Raw genomic sequence first — 25,929 nt, 5'->3', positions numbered from 1 at the left:
CTATCATTTAGACTTCTTATATATATATACATAAATTCTTGTATATATATATAATATACATATTTAAAAGCCAGTAGTTTTTTTCACTTGTTCTTTTTCTTTTTTGGGTAACTACTTCTATTCAACAACAGTTGAATTGCCTGTAAAGGCCTCTTGTCGACCTCAGTGGAGCTGCTCAGGACAGAAAAAGTTTTTGAGGAGAGCATACCTTTTCATAGCACGGAATGTAACTTGAAAAGTACCTACGTGAAGTTACACCCTTCTCACTGCAACAGGAACTTATGCCTTCAAATACATTATGACATGTGCCAGACATGCATGTCTTGTAGAGCTAAACAGCAGACAAATGTATAAAAAAGAGGGGACCCTTTGACATCTTTAAAGAAGAAGCCTGTTGCTGGGGTAAGAGCTTTAAGAAATACTGGAGTACAGTGCTTGGGAAGGAGGGGCAACAATCTTGTCTCCTCTCTCTGTGGTGGCTCTGGTTTTAAGCACAGCCTCAGGGAGTTACATTGCAGGACACCACACCCAGCAGCTGCTCATCCTTTAAGGCTTCTTCCCCTCAGAGCTTGCTGGCTGGGGAAGCACCAGGACAACCACCCTGACACTGATTTCAGGTAGAAGTTTCAGAAACCTCTGCAGGTCAGTAGATCTGGTATAGTAGCACTGGTAATCTAGAGATCAGGGTTTTCTCCCTGCCTCCCTCTCTGGTTTGCTTCAGCCAAATGATTTCTCCTGTCAATCTGTAGGATGTAATTAACATTACTTAATTTTTGCACATGCCTCTGTGCCTTACAAGCTGCAGTTAAAAATTATAAATATCAATAGGATGATACACATAATCATTCAATATATCTATTTGTATCAATATATCTAAGTGTATCATTCAATATAACTGACACTTTTGATTTTAAGAACTCATTTCAATCCCAGTTTCTTTCAGAAAAGATAATTGATGAGGACAAAAACAAATGTTTTGTCAGAAGACCTCAAAAGATTTCTTTAAAAATTCCCTCAAACCTTCTATTTATTGTTTTTTGTTCGTTTGTTTGTTTTTAAACTCAAATGCACTACATTTTTGAATACAAGATTTTTATTAATAGAAAGCTGTAGAAACAAATATTCTCAAGCATGCTGACAAGCTCTAACTTCAAAGTGGGCAATTCAGTTACAAGTTACACTCAATTACGTTTGTGAAAGGAGAACCTACGCTAGAAACAAAGCAGTCCAAGGGCAAGCCTGTTCTTTAATGCAGCGTTAGAGTACGGATGAAGAAATGCATTAACCAAAATACTGGCTGCATGCTGAGGGCCTTGTTGTACATGAGAGGAAACAATGAGTGCAGACTACATTCACCACCCGTCCACCACGGGCAGAGACAATAGCCAGTGTTGGACAAGCGTAAAAATAACTCTGCTAAGAGGAGAGCTAAATGCTTGCTGTGTTCTCACAAAATAACTCATGTTTGTTTTTGAAGCTTCTATCAATCCCCCAAACACTGTGTTTCAAGGAAGTTCTCGTTTCTGTGCACATAGTTGGTTTGCACAGGATTTTCTCAGCAACTTGTGTTTGCCAGTCTTTTGGTCTATATTGCCCATAGGATATTTATGAACTCTCTGTAAATGCCTACAGGTTGTTACAGTTAGTCTGTCCCTCCAAGGAGAAGTTTAAGCTGGTTTTCTTTCTTTCTTCAGACTTGACCATTGCTCACTGTGAGGCTTTTCCCTAGGGTGGCAGATGGTGGGACATTCATTGGAAAGCTCCTCTTGTGCATCTTCCTGAAGGCTGCTTGGTATGATAAACTCTCTTTATACAACATCTTTTTTCACAGCTGCACAGGGACTGAAATCTCTGTGACATTTGTAAACTTTTTGTGCAAAACTAATCCTGCCCATGCTCCAGACCTTTTGAAGCTGGAGTTGCTGGAACAAGTGGGATGCATCTGAATCAGGTTTCTTACCAGGCAGGCGTGAGACTAAGGCTGAGCCTAAGAGCCAGGACTGTGCAATGCGTCACCTCGCCAGAATGCAGCCTGCTACAGTCTTTTGCTATTTCCATGGTTTGCAGGAGACATCTTGTGGTCAAAAAGCAAAATCACAGAGCGTGCAGACCCTGTTGTGCAACGAGCGTAGTCTTTCTCCTGCGAAGGCTGAGGAGGGGTCAGACTGCCACTGTCTTTCAAGTGTTTAATTTTCAATGCCAGGGAATAAGTGAAGTAAAAGCTATCCATCTGTCTGAAGAGCATTTTTGAACTAGGGCACAACAAATGAGTGTGCATTTGTATTTAATTTCAGCTGTTTTTTTTTTTTCTTTTAATGACACTGATCCTGAAGGTGGATACCATTCAGCCAATTCTCCTAAATCTCACTGATAACTATTTTTGCAATAAGAGTGCCAGCCAGCACATGTACCAGGTGAATACAGAGGGACACCGAGAAAGGCCATTATTTGAAGTTATCTGTTTTTGTTGTTTTTTTAAAGTTTTTTTTTTTTAAAAAAAAAAGGGGATTAAAAAAAAAAAGCATGAGAAAAAGCAAAAGGGGAGATAAGAACACCCCAGGGAAGCAGAAAGATGAGCTTGTTTTAAGCATTTTAGTTATAGGTCTCTCTCTCTTTGATGTTAATTGCAATTATTACACAATTATATAATAGCATTTCTCAGCTGGCCTGGCTTTTCACTGTGGCAGGTGCCATTTAGATACACACAGAAAATGACAGTACTTGTTTCAAAGAAAGTATCAGCTAGGTGACAATATAAAGCAGATGAATGAGAAAAATAAGTGGATTGTGATGGGGTGATGGGAGATGTGGTAACAGTAATAAGAGGATGGGTGCAATTCTAAACTTATCATCATACCATGCAGTGTTATTAAAAAAACCTCATGAGAAAGCAGAGAAATAATGAGTGTCCATGCTAGGTGAGTTGGGAACAAAACAAGCAGCAAAAGGTAAATCCTAGAAGATGGGTAACAACGTATTATCTGACTATAGAAGCCATTCAGCAGAAGCTGTCTCAAGGCCAGGCAGTCTGGTAATGAGACCATATAGTAATCATTTGTCTCCAGGCTGCTATTATCTGTGGTGAGAAAATCTGATTCTTGCAAGTGTGCAATGAGAAAAATCATGACCTTCCAGACCCCTTGAAGTTACAATTTATTAACAGAGCCTTGCAAAAGATGGAAATTCCACCTGGCAAAGGACTGGACACTTGTCCTCATTAGCTGCAGCACCAGTAACTTCACAGATTGTATGCAGAAGGGTATTTCATAAAGGATTAGTTTCAGGTCGACCTGGATATTTCATTTTGAGATGTGGCCATTTTATAGGAAAATATAAAATTAAATGAATGGTACTTCTGGAAAAAAAAAAAGTACACCTCAGAATGTTTCTGAAAGTGACAAAAAGAGCATTTTCAACATTTTCAGAACTTCTCTGGCTTTTTGTTCCAATTTGTTGAATGAAATTACAGAGAAAATTATGCCATTTTGCAAATGTGTCTATGATAATGTAAGTGAATTCTTTATTCCAAAATTGCTTCCCCAATAGGCTCTGTTAATCAGGTCTCACTGGTCTTCCAGAGCTAAATTTTGTCCCCTTCTTTGAAAACTGAAACAATTAACTCTTGGTCCAGCAGTGTACATCTGTAACATGCTGGCTTGAAAAAGAGCAGCCCTTCTGCAACTCAATGCAAACTGTTCATGTGGGAGCCAGTGCATCTCTGGCAAGATCTCTTGGAGCCAGACTGGGGAAATGGCACAAACATGGGTGGGTTGGGCCATCTGATCTCTTTAGAGCTTGCTGTTGTCCTATGTACAGGGCAAACCTGCCCTGATTTAAATCTTTGCTGTATTTGCCTGTCTTGGTTGCTGAAACAGCCCGGAATGGCTGACATAACAGAAAGACCTGTACAAACAAAAATCCGGCTCTTCTGAAATGTTCCTTATGCTATCCAACAGAAAATAAGCCAAAGCCTGAAGGCTTTTCTTTAATTTCATCCCATGTGGCTGTCGGCCATGGTCTTCCTTCTAGCCAGCATTAACACTGGGATGGCCTAATGCATCAGGAAGACATATTCACACCTCATCCTTGTCTACCCAGCCACAGATGGTTCCACATCAGTACTGGACCTTCCAAGGACTCCCTATAAACTGTGAGAAGGGAATTCCCATGTCTCAGAAATGCCTGTAGGTGCTGCAGGGAGGCAGGCTCATCAGAACAGAGCAGACACAACGTATTACTCTGATGTAAAAACTGAGAGGTAGCTCTGTGCCATTGCTGTTGCTGGCTGGATTGGGACTGAACACAGGAGGAACATCCCAATGGCAGCTACCAACAGTCCAAACCACCTTCTTTCCGTCCTTTTCCCGGCTCTTTGTAGAATGGGTATCATTTTTTTCAGTACAGAATCTTCTTTGTTAAGTGAAATAGTCTCTGTGAGAGTAAAATTGTCCCTTTCTTGGTCTTCTATAGGGAACACTAGCAATAGAGGAAAAAAAAAGCTTAAAAGCCATATAACATTTGCAAAAGTGATGTTTAAATAAATAATAATAATAAAAAACTCTTTAAAACAAATTAATTGTGTTTACTCTTAACACTGGAAAATATTGTTTGTGACTTAAATACAAAAGCTATGCCTGCTGTCAAGGTGTTGAATTTTGTGCTTTGGTCATAATACCAGCAAAGTGAACAGAGAAACACAATGCTCCATGTAAAATGGTATTATAACCAGTGCAATTTAGGTATTCATACTGCAGTTGATCACCTCAGGGCAAGCCTGGCTTCAATCAAGGCAAGAAAGTAGGTTTGCAGCTATGCTGCTACATCAGTTTAAAAATCCATAATATAGATATGTTCTTTTCTGCACTGCTACAGCCTCTAATAAGGTATATCAACTCACTTGGTTTCTGTGCTACACAGCGATATGGATGTAAGACAAATATGAAAGACAAATATCATATAGTAATTAAGTGAAATAACAATGCTCCCTTCTTCACACTAGTAATTAAAGTGCAAAATAATATTTTGTAAGTATTTACATATAAATACTGTAAGCTACAATACTGACTGACTTTTGATTCTAAACGGACATTAGAGACTGGTAGCAGATAATGCTAATCCTGATCAAACAATTAGCTTATCTCTTCCTCTTGCCTGATAAGGGGAGGGTAGCCAAGATCGGTGTGGAAAGCTTGACACTGTCAGCTCTATTATTTCCCACCCTACTCAGTAAGAAAGCTGTAGTTTAAGTTAAACCTGCTTGCCACTTGATTCTGAGCATGTTTGTCTGCAGGGAGCCTGGCACCAGCTTTTGAGCTACCCAGCCTCCAAGCTGCCTGTGAACTCTTTGTTTATGTTTGAAGGGCAAGTCAACAGTGCTGATAATATGCAGATAAAGAATTCAGTTGTCATCCACAGCGGGCAATTTAGTATTGCCCTGTATACCAGAGAATAAGAGCAAAGGCATGAAACAAGTAGCAGTTCTGGTTTCAGAAAAGTGTTGAACTGAAATTCTAGTCACACTAAAGATCCCTTTGAAACAAGATGAAGGGGGAAAAAAAGCTCATAGTCCAGTTCAGAACAGACACTTGATTAGGCACAGCTCCTAATTAAGCTGTGAAACTTGTTCACATATCTAATGGAAGTCAAAGGTATAAAACAGTTCAAAATGCAATTAGACACATTCACAGGGAAAAGTCAAACAAGGACAGAACATCAGAAGGAGGATACACTTAAAATCTCAATAATTCCTTAAGCCACAGATACCCAGAAGCTGTAAGTATGTGAGGAGAAATCATCAATATATGTGTGCCCTGTTCTTGTATTCTTTCCCAAGCTTCTGGTAGCAGCTGCTGTTTGAGATAGGCAAGCAGGTTTGATGGACCACTGGTCTGAGATAGTACAGCAGTTTTTACACTCTTACATCCCCAGCTGTGCTCTCTACAGCTCTGAGGTGCTCTAGTCCCAGGAGCTTCAGTCTGTGTCACCTATGTTGCAGACAGACACCTCCAATGTGGGGCTGTGTGCATTTTGAACAAGTATTCGGTAGAATGGTTTTCATAAGGAAATACAGAAAGTAATGGCATCTATAAAGTCTCGTACAGTTCCTCCATTATCTGTACAAACAAATACCAGAGTACTCCAGGAAAATCAGAATAGGGTCCCAAACTTATGGCGCAGCAGATTGCTATTAGTCTCGGCTATTAGTGTTTCTGCAATAAATTCATCCCTCCAAAGCTTTGCCTTAGAGTAGGGGAAAGCCTAGATTTTGACAGCTGTCATTTTGTGTGGAGGATTCCCTACACAGTTTAATTGCAAACACACCTGATATTTAATTTCAAACACATATTCAACAGCTATCATGTGAGTACCGTGCAATTTCTGCACAGAGCTTTTCTCACAAGAGACTCATTGCTAAGGTAGCATTGGTACTGCCAAAACTGAAGGCCTGGAGCCATGTAGATTGTACTAATCTCAGTGAAAATTCAGTTTATGAGTTTACATCTATTAATACTAACCAAACTGTGAATCTGAAAGTGGAAAAAATGCAAAGTACATACTCTGCAAAGGAACAACAATATTGTATGCATTATGTCAGTATAGAAGAGAACCCAGTTGATTATTGATATTTTGCCTGAAGAAGAGACTATTGAAGGACTAATTTCTGGTAATATTAAACATGGTTTAAGTAGATTTGACCCCCACAGATCAATTGCAGTTTTCAGGAACTGAATACCACATGTGACATGAAAGCATTCCCACAGGAAATCTATTCGTCTCTACCCAAATGTCATTATCTAAAAGTGGATGAAGATTATTTGCATAGAGAACTTGAGGAAGATATTTTTCTGCTATTACAATGCCACTGGGATTGGCACTTTCAGAAAAGATGGTTTCTTCTTCCTTTTATTTTTCTTTTAAATGGATGAAAAAATCAACCTTTCACTCAGGATTTTATTTTGTTTTTCCTTTCTTGCAGATAAGAGATGGCAATTTTTTCTGCTTTTCAAAATTTTGTTTTAATGCAAAGGTGTCAAAGACAATCCTTCTTTTAGGACTGGGAAAATAAAAATATATTTTTTTTTCCTTATGTTTTGGGGTTTTTTTTGGACTGTTACTGTGGGCCTTGCTCCAGAATACATATGTGTTTTTATACTACGTAATAAATATGGGTAAGATATTGTTTGTATTTCTATACCTTACTCTTAGCAATAATAGAAATAGAAATCATAGAAATCTAATGTGTTAAGGACCTCAATAAATGACCTAATCTAATTTTTTTAGTGAGAGGTATCAAGTATATCTAGGCTACTGGCAAAGATGTTTGTCAAATGTTTCCTAAATGCCTTGAATGAAGGAGGTCCCTCAGCATTTCTCTGTGGCTTTGCCTAGAGACTCGTCACCTTCCCAGTTAGAAAGTCCTCTGCATATCTCACTTTGCTAGTCTTGGCTGAAGATTAACATGGTTTCTTCTTGACCTTCTTTCAGGTGGTCAGCACACTCCTGCTTCACTGCATAGCACTTCACAGATTTCCCTGCACTACAGGGGTGATGGCAGTCTTCCTTCTCAGCATCCTGATGCCCAGAAATAAGACTCTTTTGTCACCTTCCATGAATCTGCACTATCTCAGTGCAGTAAAAATTTTATTCAGAGAATGAAGCTCATCACATGTCTCTCAATTGTCTGCATATTTTTTGGTTGCATCCGATTTCTTTTAAGGTTTTGCCTTGCATGGCTTGCCTTGGGACAAGCCATGAAGAAGAGACAAGAAGTTTTCTGTTCCAGAAAGTCTTCAGACCAAACCCAGGTTTGGTCAACTGATAACTTATTTGGTTTGCTATTTGGCTAAACAAGGCTGAAGATGTGAAACTTAAATTATTTTCCCCTTCTGGTGTGAAAGAACAAAAATTAAAAACTGTGGATCAGAACTGCCAAGTACAGCACTGCAGTTCTTCCTGCCCACTGGGGCGGGTATGAATCACAGTCCCTCCTTCCCTACTAAAGCGGGGGCAGATGAAAGCCACTTGTGACTGCAGTGATAAGGCCCCATGGGTGAAAACAGAGCCTTTCCGAAAACTTGGTTCTTATATTTCCAAAGTTGCAAATCAGGGTGAGACACTGTATGCTGTCAGGTGACAATTACTATTTTTTGCTCTCATCTCTGCCTTTGTTAGTTAAAATGAACTGGGAATTGTCTAAACTCCAAGCTTGTTGTTTACATTTACTTGAAAATAAATATCTTGCCTTTAGAGACTATTATATGTCTGCAAAGAAGTCTATTTTTTTCTGATCTTACAAAAGTAATTTACCAGAATAAGATTTTTTTTTTCCTGGAACTGGAGTACTTAATTGTTTCTAAGCAAATGTGGGAAAGAACTGTCATGTGTCCTTTGCTTTGTAAAGCACCATTAAGCCTTGGACCTATTAGCTTGTGTTTGGAGGTTTCATTTGTCACTCTTTGTAGTTATATAATGAAATATTTATTGGAAAAGGAGTAACCGTTAACACTCTTCCATCAGTAAACAAGTGTCTCCTTCACCTTCTGAAAATGGAGGATGGACTGAGCTGCAATTAAACAACAGTTGGATGCATGGGTTTGCTGAACACATTTTGTCTGAAGAATGGAACATCTGTTCTGCCTCTCAGATTTCCTCAAGGAATTCCTCTTTTAAGCTATCACAGTTTTACTTTCTGCCAAGGATTTTATTTATTACTCTGACATGTTCAAAATTGCTAACCTGAGGTCCATTTAAACTGTACTAAAGTAACTACAGTATCTGAAGGATTTTGTACTTGGTTTTCTGTCTTAAAGTTTGTAAGCATCTGTTTTCCCATAAGTATGTGCACAACTTGCATAACTAATTCTCCTGTGCCCTTTCTTGTCAGACACATGCAGAATTCATTTGCTAATAGTGTCTGATTTCCTTTTAGGCACTTCTGGTTTATGATTCTTTACATTTTTATATGTTGCTTCCATTCCAATATTAACTGATGCTTCTGTGATATTTTATAGGGTTTTATTGTGTAATTAATAAAAAACAGCCTTTAAATAATGCTAATTTCTGACAATTCAGATGCTTAGGAGAGTCACGGAGGTTTTCTGTGCATGCCCATATCAAATTATTTCTCTAATTACATGTTATGATTTGTCTTTTCTGGCATTCTATTTCTTCTGCATGTTGCTGAACAAATTGTTTTTCAGAGTTATTGAGAGATTATCAAAAGAATTCAGCACCCACCTACAAAAAGATAATGATTTTCAAGACCTTAGGAACTCACCTTTGCAGTACTTTTGTCCAGATTTTCAGATAAACCCAACATTCAATGCCAGGAGCTTGAAAACCTGAGTACCTCTTCTGATGCCTAAGTTGGCCATGGGTACTTCTGTTCATATGTGCATTTCTTTGACATCAGGATCCCAAAATACAATGTGCAGTCTGGGATGAAAGACGATTTATAATATTAACACAAACACATTCAAAATAAGTCCTGGATTCTATAAAAAGATATATTCCTATACACAGGAATTACCTGCAGCTCTGGCAGCATAAGTCTGTGCTTCATCTGGCTGATTTCTGACATAGAATTTAATAGACATGGCAAGGGAATCTACTGTGTAAACTCCAAGGCTGGCAACACACCAGCCTTGACCTGACCTCTAAAATAACTGCCCTTTCAGTTGTGGATCCATCTCAGTGTTATTGTCAGTTTTACTATTTGCCTTTATTTTGGGGAAGTACAGGGAATGGCATTTTAGGAAGACATAGGAAGAAGCATAAAACTGGTGTTCTTTTGGTGAGCTATCCTGCTGTGTAAGCCCATGGTTCAAATCGTAATTAACAATTGTAACTTTCTACCTCTTCCAGTTTACTCATCCAAGAGGAAACACAATCCTCAGAAACTAAATTCTGCTCTTAAGAACCTCAGGTCTAACTTTCCTATTTAAATCTTTTCCTGCATCTGGAGCAGTCTTGATCTGTCAATTAAAGGCATTGCTTCTAAAAGAAATAATAATAAAAAAAGCTCCAAGCAAGCTCAGCAAAAAATTCTGTTTATATGCTAACCCAGACTTTACCAAATTCTTTGTAATTCAGTTTGTGTTATCCTTAATGCTTCAGAATCCCAAACTTTTCTGCCAAAGGTAATATCCAAAGATTCAGATATGGTGTTTCCATCCTAATTGTAGAAAGCTGTAGGTACAGCAGTGATAATAGCTTTCATGGAATCATAGAATCATAGAACAGCTTAGGTTGGAAGGGGCCTTAAAGATCGTCTAGTTCCAAACTCCCTGCTATAGGCTGGGATGCCAATCAGTAGTTCAGGTTGCCCAGGGCCCCATCCAACCTGGCCTTGAACACTTCCAGAGATGGGGCATCCACAGCTTCTCTGGGCAACCTGTTCCAGTGCATCACCACCCTCACAGTGAAGAATTTCCTCCTAGCATCTAATCTAACTCTCACTCCTTTTATTTTAAAACCATTTTCCCCTTGTCCTGTCATTGTCTGCCTGAGCAAAAAGTCACTCTCCATCTTTTTTATAAGCCCCCTTTAGGTACTGAAAAGCTGCAGTGAGGTCTTCCCAGAGCCTGCTCTTCTTTAGGCTGAACATCCCCAGCTCTCTCAGCCTTTCTTCATAGGAGAAGTGCTCCAGCCCTCTGATTATCCTCATGGCCCTCCTCTGTACCCACTCTAACAGCCCCACATCTTTCTTGTGCTGGGGGCCGCACACCTGGATGCAGCACTCCAGGTGGGGCCTCACAAGGGCAGAGCAGAAGGGGACAACCACCACCCTGCACCTGATGGCCACTGCTGTGGTGGTGCAGCCCAGGATGCAGTTGGCTTCTGGGCTGCAGGTATGCACTGCTGGCTCTTGCCGAGCTTTTTGTTCACCAGAACCCCCAAGTCCTCCTCTGCAGGACTGCTGCCGGTGAGTTCTCCCATTCTGTGTTTGTGTCTGGTATTGCCCTGACACAGGTGCAGCACCTTGCACTTGGACTTGTCGAACCTCATTAGGTTCACGTGGGCCCACTTCTCAAGCTTGTCCAGGTCCCTTTGGATAGCACCCCTTCCTTCTGCTGTATCAACCACACCCCACAGCTTAGAGACATCTGTAAACTTGCTGAGGCTGCACTAGATCCCACTGTCTGTGTCACTGATAAAGATATTAAACAGCACTGGTCCTGGTAGAGACCCCTGAGGGACATCACTCATCACCGGCCTCCACCTAGACATGGAGCCATTGACCACCACTCTCTGAGTGCAGCCTTCAGACAATTCCTTACCCACTGAATGGTACACCCATTGGACCTCATTTCATCCTATGTGAAAAAGTAGGAAGGGGTGATAGTCTTTGGGACCCACCAAGCTTGGCAGCTTCTTCATAATATTGCGTATGCGGACACTGGGCAGGCAATAAACTTCTCTGGAGAGATTATCTGGATGGCAAATGGGTGCCTCAGTGCCTCTCAGAGAGGAGTCTCCAGTGACTAACACCCTTCATGCCTTTTTTGTGGCACTGGTTCTGATGCAGGTGGCAGACTGAGCCAACTTTGTATAGTTTGCCTTTCTAAGGTCTTTACTGTTACTTACAAAGTCTCCTCTCTCCTGCCCTAAAAGCAGGGGCTCTTCAGGGGCAACCCGAGTTGCTCTCTTGTGAGATGCAGAAAGCACAAGCTACTAGATTTAGCACAGAATGCTTAGATTCAGTTTTAACAGAACAATAAACTAGTCCATAGGCTGGATCTCACAATCAGTAGTTTAGGCTGACAAACCTGGCTAATTAATTGATTTAAGACACCAAAGACATGGCCTACTTTATTTGTCTTCATCCATCTTCATTGCAAATATTTTTGGTTTGTGAGGAATGAGGAGTGAAAGTTGAGGTGGTTGGGGACAGAAGAATTATCTAAACCAGTGATAGCATTGATCACTGTAGGGAAACACTGTGCAACAGCACCAAGCTATGCTCCTTTCTGTGCCTACAAAGAAAACAACATCCACTGCTGCACCTGATGTCTAAGGACTTTGCTGTATTATTTCTAGTTCAAGCACCTTGGCTGAACTTTAAATATAAAAAATATCAATAGAAAATCCAGCTTATTAATTCTTTCTTTTTCTTTTTTTTTTTTTTTAGAAGCCTAGAGCAGATTCCAGGTTGCCTAAATGTGAGAACCAGGAGCTCTTCATTTGTAAAGCAAGTAGAGGAAAACATTGACAAGCTCAGTTCTCATGTTAAACAGAGAATTCTGTTTGCTTAGCTGTTTTTTTTTTCCCCTCTCTCAATATCTTCTACATCTGTCAGTAATGAAATTAACTGCAAACGGAAATGATGTGTCTGATCTCTGAAGCACGGTGTATAGAGAAAAAAAATCTTTTAAAGGAGAATCTACTGCACTGTCAGCCCTTCCTCCACTCCCATCATGTTTAAGGACAGCTGATTTCAAGCTGCTTCTATCTGTAGTCTCTAAACAATAATTTTGTCAAGAGAACAGGAAAATGGTGACTTGTATAATGACATTCATTATTTTTGCTGTATTAAATATGATTTCTGCAAGCATTCTTATTCATCAGAAATTTGCAAATTGAGAGGAAGTACCAGATATTTACCAGCTTCATAAAAGTTATTTAATTTCCTCATCTCCCTCAGCGCTGAGTCCGACCTTTCATTTTGTTTACCACCCACCACCAGTGCTCTGGGTATAGCTACCCACGAGAAAGGCCATTCAGCTCCCAAACCTGGTTTCATATGTCAATTAACCACATTTTTTGTCTTGGCCAAAGCACCATGCACTGCAAATCTGAAATGAATCATGAGGAGCTGGATAAAAGCAATTTGGAATAGGATTTGTTGTGTGGAGTTCATCCACCTGTACTTCCAAAGGGACTTTTGGAATTCTCAAAAATGAATTATCACGTTGTAGAATAATGTCAAGTATTTATGACAGCATAAATACAAATATTGAGAAGAAATGGTTGATGCTGTCATTCATTCATCCACAAATGTGTTTTCTTCCGAATTTTTCCCATATGCAGCTGCATGTTCTCCCTAATTAAGGAATTGCCCTCAGGTTACTCACCCAGACAGATCTAATCTGTCTCTGTCCAAAATGACTAAACTCTGTCCTGCATTAAAGATGTAAAAGGCCACAAATTACTTTCTTGGTCTTTCCAACTAGAAAATCACTGCTTACTGAATGGCATTCTCTCCATGTGGCATTCAGGGTGATTTCATCACTTCAGGGCTGAAGCTTTCAATACGAGTGAAGAAAAACCTCTACTGCTAAAAAGTTTCTCAGTTCAGATTACAGTTCAACAGAAGAAACATTCACTTCAGGTTTAAGCTTATAATAATGCCATGAATGCAATAAAATGTATAAGTATAGCATTCTTTTATCTTTAATGCACTTTATAAATACTAACCAATCTTTCTTGAGAAAGGTTTCCAGGTAAAGTTATGTGATTAAGATGAAGGATCAACGTATTGTTACAGAAAGGTATTTTTTTCCAAACCTTATAATAAAAAAACGGTATTGAATTAGCATATAAAGTGAAATATGGACAAGTACATGTCATCTTTATTACTAGCTGACCTTCACTGCAGTTATAAGACTATGGATATACGCAAATTTCATGTGAATTTTACTATTGTTTTCTTACATAACTTGATATGGTTTCCCCCGTAAGGCCACCAGGGGGATTTACAAGCTTATAGATAAAAAATTAAAAATAAAAAAAATAAAAAATTAACTTCTGCTCTGCTGTCTGGTATGAAATAGAGAGAGCATCAACAATACTTAGTAGTCTGAGGAATTGGAAATGATAGTGCTGAATGTGAATACCCCACAGGAGTGTAAGCAGCAGGAATGCTTGTTTATTGAAGTTGAAAGGAAAAATGTCCATACAGTTTGATCTCTGTTTCCAGTGTGAACACTGCAAGTGAAGTAGCCAACACCATGCTAATATTGCTGGTTAGCTGGCAGGCACAAATTTGGTCAGAAACTTTAGACTTGTATTTCACAGAAAACATTCCCTATAATCTTTTGCTGGAATTTGCCATTGAGAGCAAACCTTGTTAAATCCCTACATCTCTGTCTGCATTCATCATAATAAATGAAGAGGAAACAAACAAACAAACAAACAAAAACAAGAAACAAACAAACAAACAAAACCCCAGATGTGTACTGCAAAATTGTGTGGTGAAAGAAACAGAACAGTAAAAGTGGAGACGTGGAGTTGATCTCCCACTTTGAGACCAATTTGCCTCTATTTTTCTTTCCCTGTACAGGGAAAGCAATCACTCTTGTTCCTACAGTTGCTCATTCATCTCTATCCTCTCTGTTCAGATTGTGAAGTCTTTGGACCAGAGCTGTTTCAAGCAGGTGCATACAGTGCCTAGTACAATACACTGCCCGTACTAGCCAGTACATTATGATTTGATCCTAATGTGAATAAAAATCTGAGGGGAACATTGAGAAACTCTCTGCCCGTGTGATATTCTAATATTGGAAGAACATTGCTGTTCTTTGTTAATTTTAGAGTGAAGTAAGTCAGAAATATGAATGAAACAAACCCATCACCTAACTATTTAGAATGCATAAAGGCTTTTGTTGATTTCAGAAGTTTATTTTTCAAGCATCCTTTGATCAAGTTGTGGATGCAAGATGAAACTAGAACTTCTTAAAAATAGAACAGAAAAGAATGAGTTCTAGTGAACGGTACTTCAAGAATATGTGTGTGTTTTTGCATTCGAAATAACTACAAAGATTGCCCATTTGGGAGAAAGAAAGGTAATACTGCAGTGATTTTCCAATTTCTGAACCACTTTTCTACCTTTTTTTTTTGTAAAAGGTACCTTGAAAATCATGAAATTCACAGCTGGCAGGCTGGTAGCTTTGTTTTCTTACCCAGCTTGATTGGAAGTTCTTTACTGTTGTTATGGTATGCCATACTGTATACTGGCTACCACTGTATATTTCTGCTTTTCTAATTACGTTTGGGTTTCGGAGAAATAGTGACAGTGTAAAGAATTTTGGACCTCAAGCAGTCACCCACATTTAGGACAGTGCAATCAACCCCCTGGGAAGATAATACAGGAAAGCTTGATTGCTGGTGCCAATAGGTTTTCTTTTCCAGGTCACTGCACAGGGTGAGGCCTAGAAGGTGGATGTTTTCCATTTTGTTTCTTTTTCTAGTCATTAAAGAGGCCAGCTTAGTCATGTCCTTATTTTAGACTTTTCCACATGATCCAGAGTTAATGTTCCTCAGATGCAGAAAGTTCCATATGGTCCTTTATAATCTTCAATGTTTAGTATGTTGCAGTCCTGGTGTAGTTCCTCAGGGTTTGTATTGCAGTGAGATGAAGTATTTTTGCTTCTTCTTTGGACACAGTATTTTAATCATTAAAAAAAGAAAAAAAAGTGATGTTGAATTTTGTATTACGCATTTTGAGATTTGTGATAACTACATCTTAAGAAAGGATGTTCTCCACTCTTAGAGTGTAGGGTATCACTTTTGAGATCAGTTTGCAAAGTAATTGTTATTGACAGGTTTCAGGGTCAACTGTCAACCTGAGCTCCAAAGTCTTCACAGACTGAATTGGTTCTGAACATCTGAAATTTCATTTTTACTAGCTGTCCAAGCAGGTTGGTTTTCTCTGATTGACAAGGTACTGACGCAAGCTGTAGATTGCCCTCTTGTTAGAGATTAAAAACTCTTTGCAAAGCATCAGCTGACCCAAGTTTTATCACTTGCATGATTATTTCTGGAAGCAGGATATTTTGGTGCAGAATGACTAATTTTTAGCTACTAGCATCTTTGATGCTTCCTATTGAATGATCATAAAAAGCTTTTTAAACACAAAATAAGTTGGTGGTTGGTACTATTCCAAACCAGTGGGCTCTTCTTACTGTAATACTAGTTTCTCTGTACAAAAACACAATTCCTTCTCAGCAGCACCAGCACTAACATCTTCTAGAGTTTTCATTTTTAACTGCATGCTGCAGTGGCCAGAGCTGTAAGCAATCTCCAAAATATAGAAGTCTGGTAATTTATAAACTAATTGGCTATTTTGACTTGCAAATTCCTGTGCTGAAATTGCTCTATATGAAGCACAAGCTTTACAGTAATGAGATGATCAGAATGAGAGCCAAGGGAGAAGTTTCAGGAGACAGAGCTCTGAGTGCCCACTCCTTCTAAGAAAAATGACTTACCTAATTGCTGAGAGATGAAAAAGGTGAACGTGGTGCCACGTCCATATGTTCTCCCGGAGACAGCAATGGCAGCAATGTACTTGAAGTATATGAGATGGGCATGTTTCTCTCTGTGTGACAACTTGCCTCTTAATATCATCAAAAGTGGAGGAAAATCTGAGTTAGGAAAATCAGCTTTCTGCATCCTTTCAGCCACTGCCAGGATGCTGATACCTGTGGATGAAGGCTAAAGGAGAAGGGGAAGTAGATATAGGAGAGAGTACTGATCATTTGGTGATGTGACCTGGGCCACGGCCACCATGTGCTAATGGGACTTGTCCTCCTCTTGATGCCTCTGGTAAATTTTCCCTACAGCAATTTTATATTAGCACTGAGGCAAAGGCCTGTGTATTTGAATATCCAATTTGCAAAGACTATGTTTACAAATTACCTTGAAATTGTTATGGGAATTAATCTCACAACATGTTTCCTTACTCATGCAATTACAGAATATACTTCTCTGAAGCCTGAGAATAGACCAAGTCTGGAAAACTATAAATAAATAAATAAAATAAAATGAAGAAGTGTTTTCCAGAGCTTGAAGACTCAAGTACTTTTAAAGGAAACTGCTGTCAATGTTTGCTTTTGTGTTGATAGAATCCTTTTAAAAGGTTTTGTGGTGCGAAAAGCTTCTTTTAGTGGGTTTTCGTAATGTACCGGGAGAGAACAAGGAAATGTTTTTCTCACCGTGGCCAGCTGTGGAGCTCGCCCAGAACATCGTGTACCCAAACTGGGAGGCGATTTTCCCCACGCCTTGCGGGCAGAGCCAGCGGGGTGGGCTCCCTTGCCTGCCCACCTCGCCTTGGAGACCCAATGGCCGCTTCTTCCGAGTGCTCTTCGGGATGACTCAGGCACCTTAATGTGCTTGAAGGGGATACTGAAGGCGAGGGCTTGCACCCCCCCCGAAGTGACAGATTGACGTCCCCATGGCTTGCGGGAGGCGAAGTGGTTTTATTCGGAGTGTGCCCACGGAGCAGCAGGAGGGGTGGCATCCCAGCTATAATCTAGCAGCCACAAGGTGGCACGAAGGCTTTGCTCTGTGAAATGCATGCCTTCGGGTGGCAGCCAGCCGTCCGCTCCCTCCGTGTGCTGGTCTCCCCCAGCCTGCAGAGCTGTTTGGGGGGACCCTGAGGGTTGCTCTGTGCAAAAGGCAGTGCTGCTACGTCCCTGGGGCTGCTGTTTCTCAGTCTGGTTAGATTAAGACCAGCCTGAGTGTACGCCTACTCTTGCACCAGTCCTCCCTTCCCATTCAGATGACCCCCGGGAGGTCTGCCACTTTCTGTCCTGTAGGGTCAGTGGTGTCTGAAGAGCAGCCTTGCAAACACAGTACAGCACACAGGCTAAGGAAGACAGAGCCCCAGCGCCTGCTGGTGCGAGTCTGCGGTGCTCACCTGCCTGCAACAGGTCTTACGCAGCAGGGTGTAAGAGCCCAGATGAGCAACAGGTATTTCCACTGCAGCTATTCTAATATCTCCGCTCTCAACCTCATCTACAACAGATATAACAGCCAGCAAAATGAGGAAAAGCACTGACACAGGAGGCTGCAGCTCTCTTCTGCACTGAGACCTAAGTGAGGCTACGGTGGGAGACACTCGACGTCTTCTGTTGCAAATAAGTCCCTCCTTGGGGCATTTGTCATACTTCTGTCATACGTGATGACTGTGACATTCAGCAGGTTACAGCTGGCTGGGGGTGGACAGGACAGGATGGGATAGGATGGATGGATGCATCTTGTACTGCTGCAGCATTTGCTGAGGTGAAACTGAGTCATGAGGATGTGGTAGAGAGAGAGGGAAGCTGGGGCCGGGTTATTAAAGAGCGTATCATGGGGCTTCTTTGAAATGCATTTTTATGAACTTTGCTGTTCTTTTTGCCTCTGTCGGAGCCAGAGCTTTCCCTATATCTCACTTCCCAGTGCGTAGTTTGGATGATGTTTAGATGTCACCATCAGAGGTGCAGCTTCTGCTGGCCCCCTTGCAAGAATAGTTCTTACCCTGAGAAAGTCTTCCTTCCACCCCTGCCTTAACATTTCAAACAGAAGACCATCTGAGGGTGTAAGACAATATGAAATAAACACTTCCTACACCTGGTGCTGTGCAGGTTCCATTAACAGTCAAGCCCTGAGGATGTCAGGCATTCAACACTCCAATTCGTTGCATTTAATATTTAAAACTTGGGGGTTTCTACTCAGGACTCCAGGCCATGCAGGGATGTTAGCAGCTTGTAATAGTTCACTGGGAGCTGTAGGGATGCAGTGTTCAGCAAGTACGAGGCAGTGGCTGTGAGTTAAAGCAACCGTAAGTGCTTTGCTCACAGATCTCAGTGGAATTAGAGAGCTATACCTGACTGCACTTCGCTCCTCTTGTAAAAACTTCACAAAAGAGAAACCCACAGCCCCCTCACCTTTTCCCCATTTCTTACTAGTTAAAAAATAAAAAAATAAAAAAATTTAGTTTAATATCCCTGTGACCTTTCAGTTTTATATTGCCTAACTGGAGCAGAGAAGCTATTTTCTTCTCCACAATGAGCTTCCCTTTCACTGCAGGCTCATTTAGGCTTAGGACTAATGTAGCACAGCACAGAATACTACAAGGATTTGAGGTTTTGCAGTGCTGTTCCCTGATAACCGTTCCTAAGTTTTATAACCACGAATCATACGTTCTGGGATGTTTTGCCTCCCATCCTTTGTTATTTACAGAAATAGGAAGGAATAATCCTGAGAAAATATTTGCTATAGGTTTAAGTTAAACCAAATGCAGACTCTGAAAACAGGAGGCATCGCTGGACATTTCTCTTCACATTCTAATAACAAGTTTATGCTTTTGGTTTATGGATCCATGCTTGGGAACTTTTGTCATCTTTCTAATGCAATCAAGTGACCGTGCTGACATTACCTGGTGCCATGTTCCAGAACAGCAGTACACACAATTGTTCATTAAGAAAAATATGAGGAAAACTCATGATTCAGCTCTCCCTACTGCCTCTCCTTCCCCCAGGAAAATCAAGGAAGGACACCGACTATATTGAGTGTAATGACTAATAGTACTGTTCACCAATCAACACTGGAAGATGGGGAAAAATTTCTTCTGAAGGACAGCTTTTGCTCAGTTGCAAAGTCTCCTTTGACTACCTTGTTCTCTGAGGATGAGTAATGTGGTTTTAATTATTTTTAGTTTAGTTCAAGGTTATTAATCATCTTTAAGCTATCAACAACTACAGAAATTCACCAGTGTTTCATGTCATTCAGTGTAGATTTTCTTTTTTGGATGCATAGTTTTCTTTGTCATTCTAAATAATGCTGATTTCTACCTAGCCTGGTGAAGGCCACCACTCAGTGGTGTCTGTCTTGGGAGGTAGCATGGGACTTTCTTGAACTAAAATCACCCCTATAGAGGCTGAACACTGTACTTCCCTGAATCCATGCCAGAACCCATCAGTGGATATTTGCTTTACAGATTAATGGCATTGAGTGTTTGGAGGTAAAGGGGGGTGTAACTCCTGAGTAGCAAAGACACACTGATGGCAACAAAAAAAAAAAAAAAAAGGAGTCTGATTACCAAAGGTAATCATCTGACCTCACTGAAGTCACTAGGAGTTTTGCCTTTGACGTCAGTGAGGTCAGGTATTTATCTTAGAGCTATTCTGTTTTTTAGCTACGTGCTCCCAAGGAAGTCACTGAACTTGCTGTACATCATGCTGTACTGGGTAAAATAAATAGATTATACTTATAAATACATGCCTTATAAGAGCATTGTGAGACTAGCAGTAATGGTTTTTGATGAAAGGTATAACATCATTGTAGAATATTTTATAATGATGAAGAATCCATAGAGTAAGTATGGATATGTCATCAGCAGATTATCTTTCATGCTAATTCTGTGATGTGGGGATTTTAACATAATTTTCTCAGAACTGAACAAATATTTGCCCCTTTCATAAATAGAACTTTAAACCCTTATTCCTGTATTTACCTTGTAGTTCAAGCTCTGGGATAATTACATAAAAGTATTCTGCACAGGGAGGAAGCAATCCCTAGCTCAGAACAGAACTGGGAGAATTGATCTGAAGAGGTAAGTTCAGGAGATATATTCAAAACAGAGTTACTTTCTGTAGAAGAGAACTGTTTGAGTAGATCATATTCTTGACAACAGGTTTTATTTGTCTGCGATGGAAAGTTTTTCTTTCCCCCCACCCGAGAAGTACATGAAATATATAAAGGTACCTCCCTTTGGAGTCCTTATTAACAACAATGCAAAATTGAAACCCAAAAGCCAAACAACCTTAAATAGTTGCAATTAGATAATGAGATAAGATTATTGTTATAATTTGTTGCTCATACTTCCTGTCTTTTGTGTTTCACAACAAATTCTTTTCTCCCCCAGATTTCACATATCCAGTGATAAAACATTCATTTCAAACTGTTAAAAGACCAGTGAGACCAATGTATACATTTTACAGCAACCTCAAGAGCTGCTGAGACTTAGAAGAAAGCTGTTTTCATTGTAGAGTGAAATATGTCAGAGAATCACCCCAAATTACATGCAATTAACTCCTTTTTCTAAAAGCCCCTAGGATCCAAATGCAGAGTCAATAGCGTACTTGCAAACAAGAAAGGCCCGGGAAAAGGAATTACACTACAGTGCAAAAAATCATGTTAAAGTTTCAGGACTGTAAACATCTCCACAGAATAATGTAGTTTATTATTTCAGACACAGTGGTTATTGTTGACAAATACAGTTTTCTCTGGTGATTTGAGGATCGAAAGAGAAAGTTCAGTCCTGCAATGTCCTAGCAACCTCTGGTTGTCTTGAGCTCTCTAAACTGCTATGAAATTCAAACAGGACCAAAGGCAACAGTATTTACATAATGAGCTCAATAGACACATGCCTGGAGTTAAGAAATCACATAGGAGTTTCTGCAGACAACCCTCATTCCTAATGAGAAAGGTCAATAAATCTCATCCAGTTCTGTCTGAAGTCAGTGATATCCTTTCCTGTGGCATTACAAGGGTCAGAGACTGATTTTTGGCATTACAAGAGGCCATTACGAACATCTCATCTGACCTTTCCATAAAGCAGACCAAGGAATTTTGCTCAATACCTCAAGATCTTTTAGGAAGACAGCAAGCCTGACTTTAAAGATTTTAAAGTAATGGAGATTGTAATCCAATTTTGTTTAAGTGATTAATTGCCTCAGCTGTTACAGAAATGCATTTTATTAGAGGAGAGAGATGGATCGGGCCATAAAGACATAAAAAAGAAATTCTTTGTGCTTTCTTTATATATAAAAAATAAGAATCGCCCATTTCTCTTTAAGCTAAGTAAACTCAAGTGCTTTACTGAACTTAAATGAATAAATAAATTAAAATATAGTTGCAGTCTTTGGTCCCTAAACATCCCCCCGTGGGTTGTGTGTGCAGCTAGATGTTCATTTCATGAAGCTTGATTATGGTGTGTTTTGGGGCAGGAAGCCCAGAAACTGGTGGTTGAAGGCAACTGGGTGCTACAATAGCCCCTGGTCTCCCACAGCTGGAGAAGTGGCCAAGGGTGGGAGGGAGCATGAAGGGCTGTGAATGGAGGGATCCAGCTCACAGCCTCACTGGGAACAGCACCTTGTAGGTGTTCCTGTATTTCCTGTAAGTCCAGTTGCAACAGCAGCCAAAGCATGTATTGGCTGCTGGTCCTAGTGTCTGTCTGTCCTGCCTGGCACGGTGGGGTGCACAAACCGCCTAGAAAGGTCATATTCCTGACCAAATGTCTTTCCTTTTTTTCCTTAATGAGACAGCCTTTGCAATTCTGTCATCCCAACGTGCGGCTCTGACTGATATTTACCGGGCTCTGCATGACCCGTCCCTGCCGTCTTCGGTGCGGTTAATTGGAATTATTGAGCGGAGCCTGGCTCCAGAGAGCTGGGGCCCACCCCTGTTGGGACGGTCCTCACCTGCCTGCCTCGGGCTGCCTCCGCACAGCCTCGCTGCCGGCAGGCAGGATGAAGCCGCGCTGTCAGAAGCCAGGGGGGCGTTCGATAGTTTTCCAGCACAAGCATCACTGAATTGGTGTTTTGTAACAGGCCGCACACTGTTTGGTAATAAGAAAATATGGACGGTTCTATTTATTCTCTCTGGCTCCCGCGATGATAAGAAATGTTCTAATTCATTATTAATTTGTTCCAACTATTTCTGGTAATTCTAACCTATGAATAACTTTAGCTATGCCATTAGCAATACCTCAAAACTACAGATGGGTTTTAGTTTCTGGACGCAGGCATGAGGCAGTCCCACTATTTCTAAAGGTGTACCCAAAACTCCATCACATTTGGGTACATAACCGGTACTTGCCATTCACGCTGGGTTACAGCTTGAGCAAAAGCAACCTGGAGCACAGAGAAAATGTGGCTGTTATTTGTCTGGTATAAATTATTGGAGCCCAGCAGCAGTCTGTGAAACTTTGCGTATTCAATCTGTTTAAGGATTCACTCTCCCCTGAACACTAGACCAAATAGAGAGGAGAGATGGAATAGGCCCAGATCTGCTGCCATTACCGAGGGCTTTTATTCCACCCCATGGACTAGCAAGAACTTCAGTGACATTTTGTAGGTTGCTGGCTCACAGAGTAGGCCCTAGGAATATTTAATCTTCGAAAGGTGACTTTTTGTTGTTGTTGACTTTCGTACTTTATATCTCTACTGTTGAAACGTAAATGACTGATCAAAGAACCATTGTCAGAAAGGGTCAAGGAAAACAACACTTTTATTCCCTCATAGAATATGACTTTACACAGGTGAAAGATGGGGGATTATAAATATACCTATTGCTCATCCAAGGAAATCAGCCATCACACGCATAGCATGGTGGCAACTCCTTGTGGAGCCAAGCCCGCCGTTAGGTCTTTCGTTAATCCAGAAAGTGCTTTTCTTGCCTTTCTGTTTTGATAGGAATGACTCTTCCTTCGCATCAGTGTTGTCGCAGTCATTGTGCTGGGTTTGCTGCACAGGGGGAGGAGGATGCCCGTCACGTAAGGTCAAGCGTTGAACCCCTGTGTGGGCAGTCTAGCAAGGCCCTGACAGCCTACTGCCTTTGTCTCTCACCATGAGCTCTACACAGGGACAAGAGTGGGATGACTGTGCTCGCTGTACTCCCACGCTGTTGTCCTGAGAAATACTGTTGTGGCTCATCACTTCAGAAAAGAAAAGAAAAACAAAAACCAGCCCTTTTTCTCAGAACATATTTAAGAATGGGTTTCAACTGTTTGCTTGGAAATGGAGGTAAGGTGATAAAAGTCAACAAGGAATTATCGGAAAAATCCTCCCAAAGAATTTACTGTGGGATGCTGACAGCTAACACTTGCTGGTCACCCGTGAAGAGTTTGTCAAGGGACTCCATCAGCAAGTGAGCCCTCTCCATTCAGTTAATGCATTTCCCTCCCCTCCTGGGATTTTAGACTGTTTTTTTGCCTCAGACCCTTCACTGTACGTGTCTCTAGAGTTGCAGTCCCAGTTCTGTTCCTGGTTGTTACTCTCATTTTTTCTGTGGTTTGTTCCTCCTTCCCAAAATGTTCCTGAGTGAATAAACTTTCTGGTTAACAGCTTTACTCTTTGAGTCTATGGCAGATGTGGGGAAGCACACTGGTGTTCGTGCTCTTCACAGTGCTCCTAAACGTACTGCTGCTTTTACTTGCAGAAGAAAGCACAAGAGAGAACAGTTTAACCAAAGGAAACCATCTTTGTAAATGATGCATTTCTCTGTGTCTGAGCCTATTGCGATTTAACCTTGAGGGGGAAAATGAGGTTTTCCTGCCTCCACTGCAGGTGCCAGGTCTCAGCTGGAAGTGCTGAGAAGCACTACCTTCCCATGCTGGAGCTTTCATAAGTGTTTTCCCAGGCACCAGCTCACGGGGAGGAGGAGGCTGGAGGGCTGTGAGAAGATGAAGGCTGACGTTACAACCATGAAGCTGATGCAGACATGAACAAAGTTCATCAGCAGACTGGTTTGCAATGGGTTGCCCAAGCCATCTCTGTAGGATAGGAGGCCAGGGGAAAGACAGTGACAAGAAACTCAGAAACCCATAGAGGTGTGTATGTGAGAGAGAGGCAGCTGGGTCGGTAGGGTTGTTTATTTTTGAGAAGGAACAATTCACTCCTTTCTATATTGGCAGAAAAATGTATAACCTTTCATGATAAAGTTACATATTCCAGGTCCATCAGTCTTCCAAATTCCTTTTAAAACACACAGCTAAGGTGGGATGTGCAGAAAAAAAATGTCGATAGAGTGGCTGCACTTCCAACAAGTGTGCGTGAGATATCATCCAGCTTTATGGACCAATAAAATTCCCGATATTTTGATGGATTGTTCTTGGTATTTCTTTATAGAAATCTGCATAAATATGAAAAAAAAAGGGGGGGGGGGTTCTGAAGAGTGGATAAGATACCCATCATTGTGCATGATGAAATGTTTCTTTGAATTATACATTTGGCAGTAGGCTTTAGAGCAGTCAGTCCCAGTCAGGCTTAACAAGGCTCAGGGGTTGTAAGCTCCACTAGAAATATCTATAGAATTATAATGCTCTACTTAATAGAATAGATATTTAAAATAGCATAGTCAGGTAAATTAAAAGGTCTAATTTAAGCTGATAGCAGAAAGACGAAGGAAATTCTGCCAGTGAAAACCTACTTTCCTTCAGATGCTGCCTTAGGAATTTGCCTTAGAGGCAAGCATTACAGACGCCAAATCCCTCTCAGCCCTGAAATTACACAGTTATCTAGAAATTTGCTTCTACGTGGAGGACAGATTTAAACCTTTATTTATTCAGCCTCAGCTGTGTTCATGTTGTCTGCATATTCACGTTGCGTGCACACACCCATGAAGTACACCGAGATGCGATGAGACTTTTATTGGCATGAATCATTTGTGAGTTACTCACTCACCCTAAATGAGTGTCTAGAAGCCGTATTTTTGCGAACCGTCCTGGCATCACTCCTGCGTGCACAGTAACACCAGGGGCGGCACCGGGCCGCTCCGGAGCATCAGGACCCTTGTAGGTGAAGCGGTACGGCTGCGATGCCGATGCCTGGGATTTCGGGCATCCTGGCACTTTCTGGAAGGAACCGGGTGAGCAGGGGAGGCAGGAGAGGAAATGAGGCAGTGTAAACAAAAAGTGGTAAAAAAAAAACTAAAGTGAAAACAGCCACAGCCTTAAAATGCATTCCCCGCGATTCTGGTCTCTTTGGAAAGAGAGAGCCTTTCCTATCCTTTACGCAGAGACTGCAAAGCCAAGATATCCACCTAACCCCAGCCACGCTTGTTTCCCTAAAACCTTTCTTTTTTTCTTTTTTTCTTTTTTTCTTTTTTTCTTTTTTTCTTTTTTTCTTTCTTTCTTTCTTTACCTTTCTTTCTTTATTTTTATTTAACACCGCTGTCGCAGAGTCACTTCAAAAGGACACAAAAAAACCCAAACCAAACCAAACCAAACCCACCAGCCCCACAAACCCATCTCCGGCAGCGAGCGAGGTTCCCCCAGCATCCCCTCCCAGGGCAGTCCTCTTTCACAGCCGGGACCTGGGGCTTCGGCGGCGGCTGGGGGGGGGGGCTCCCCCGAGCCTTCCCCAGCCCCCGGAGCGGGCACCCCCGGCCCCACCGACGGCGGCGGCGGCAGGCGCGGAGCTGCCCGCGCGGTGGCGCCGTGCGCCC

General features: G+C 41.1%; 2 long non-coding RNA genes across 2 annotated transcripts; both read left to right on the top strand.

Annotated features, from left to right (window-relative positions):
* Positions 1–366: 366 nt before the first annotated feature.
* Positions 367–8,427, top strand: LOC308190139. The gene is made up of 3 exons (XR_013946930.1): positions 367–642; positions 1,695–1,792; positions 7,486–8,427. It is a non-coding gene; the product is annotated as an uncharacterized lncRNA (long non-coding RNA).
* Positions 8,428–19,491: 11,064 nt separating this feature from the next.
* LOC308189245 lies at positions 19,492–21,368 on the top strand. The gene is made up of 3 exons (XR_013946199.1): positions 19,492–19,949; positions 20,223–20,314; positions 20,627–21,368. It is a non-coding gene; the product is annotated as an uncharacterized lncRNA (long non-coding RNA).
* The last annotated feature ends 4,561 nt before the right edge of the window (positions 21,369–25,929 follow it).

This window comes from Anser brachyrhynchus (assembly GCF_964034855.1).
Source record: "Anser brachyrhynchus genome assembly, chromosome: 2".
Lineage (NCBI taxonomy): Eukaryota > Metazoa > Chordata > Aves > Anseriformes > Anatidae > Anser > Anser brachyrhynchus.
The sequence above is the reverse complement of the archived record's forward strand: the minus strand, read 5'-3'. Positions and strand labels throughout refer to the sequence as shown.